Source organism: Eriocheir sinensis, unplaced genomic scaffold (genome assembly GCF_024679095.1).
Source record: "Eriocheir sinensis breed Jianghai 21 unplaced genomic scaffold, ASM2467909v1 Scaffold1520, whole genome shotgun sequence".
In the NCBI taxonomy this organism is placed as follows: domain Eukaryota; kingdom Metazoa; phylum Arthropoda; class Malacostraca; order Decapoda; family Varunidae; genus Eriocheir; species Eriocheir sinensis.
In genome coordinates, this window is record NW_026110874.1 from 35,001 (window position 1) to 36,916 (window position 1,916).

Below are 1,916 nucleotides of genomic sequence, written 5' to 3' on the forward strand. Positions count from 1 at the left end.
CGGAGGCAAAAATTCTGGCCGACTTTGCGGCATGTCTCTGCCGTCACATTGGCTGTATAAGCTTCGATATTATCCTTCAACTCATTAAGGGTGGTTGGCTTGTTTGCATACACCTCTCCTTTAGACGCTCCCCAGAACCAAAAGTCCAAAGGATTGAGGTCAGGACTGTGAGGTGCCCACTCGTGTGTTGTGCGAAAACTGATCACGCGGGGTCCGAAAATTTCCTTCAGCAAGTCGAGAGAGTTGTGAGATGTATGGGGCGTAGCTCCATCTTGCTGAAACCACATTCTGCTCTTCTGGTAGACAGTAAACTTTTGGCCAAGTTCATTTTTGAAGGTGTTGATGATTTCACAGTAACGCTCGCTGTTGACTGTCACTGCCTTGCCACGCGCGTCTTGAAACCAGTACGGTCCGATGAGACCATGTCTGGGGTTGAATGCCATCCATGCAGTCACTTTGGCGCCCTTCAGATGTTTCTCACTCACCTGTTCAGGAGGATCCTCGCCCCAGAAAACGTTGTTGTGATTGTTAACTGCCCCATTGAGGTGATAATGAGCCTCGTCACTGAACCAGATGTTGTTCAACCAGCCAGGTGAGCGCTCCAGCTGGCCAACCACTGACACATTGCCATGCGCCTGATCTTGTCCTCATCCTTCAAGACATGATGAGTGGAACCTATAGGAAAAGCTTCAGATCAGTCTTCATGGAACGTAGCAGTGTGGGGTAAGGTTTAGCTCTTGTGCCCGTCTGCGATAGGACTTCTTGGGGCTCCTCACAACTGACTCCTTGATTTGCTGACGTTTCTCTGCCGTTATGGTTGGCTTTGTACCACTTCTAGCCTTGTTGCAATTGTGGACTGTTTGCTCCTTTTCAAAGTGTTTAACAATCCTCCAGATTGACTTGTTGTCCGGTGTTGTGACGCTACGGTGAAGTTGAAATTCGTTCTGGAACATGCGGCGAACCTTCACGTACGAATGTGTCTCGTACCAGAGTTGCACAATTTTTTGCTTCTGCTTCAACGTTAACATTTTACATGCGATCTGGAAAAGAAAAACACGATTAGAATTGCCGCTAAGTCCTTAACAAATCCTGAAAATAAAATTCAGGTAAGGCAAAAATTACGAATTTTACAGTCGAATCAAGTAATGGCACTTTTTCTGGAGCACCCTAGGAGGGATGGAAGGAGAGGGAGATAAATGGCAGCTGGAGGGAAGAAAAATGGCAGCTAGGAAGGATTGTAGGAAAGGAAACATGCAGGAAGGAAGATGGATCGGAATAATTGAAGGAAGGAGAGCAAGGATAAAGGGAGAAAGGAAATAGAGTATGAGGAAAACGAGGTAAAGAAAGTGAGACAGACGGGGGGGGGGGGGGTTTGGAAGCAAAGGAGGAAGAACAGCAGGCGGGAAGGAATGAAGGCAGACTGGGGGGGGGGGGGAGGGCTAGGATGACATCAGTATATACATCGCCTCCAACATTAGGTAAACTTGGGGAACAGTAAATGAATATGCATGAAGATGAAATGCGAAACGGATGCACAGACGACAATCTGACAACGTTCAATACTGCATGATACTGTGTGTGTGTGTGTGTGTGTGTGTGTGTGTGTGTGTGTGTGTGTGTTACCTGTCTTGTCTGTCTCCCGTCTATACAAGGCAGTGTGCAAGGTGGGGCTGGAGGTGTGTGGCGTGTTAAAGGCGTGGCAGCAGCAATTAACACGATAAAAAAAGTGAGGGTGTGAGGCAGGTGAGTCCACAAGGTGGCCATGAACGACCTATGAAGGAGGATTTTTTTTTGTGTGTGTTGCGTGTGTGTTGGGGAGGAAGAAGGGGAAGAAGAATGCCTGAGGATGCTACAGGTATACGTGTGTGTTCAGCCTCAAAGATTCTAACCCCAGGCTCATTGTTTCCGTTGTTTTA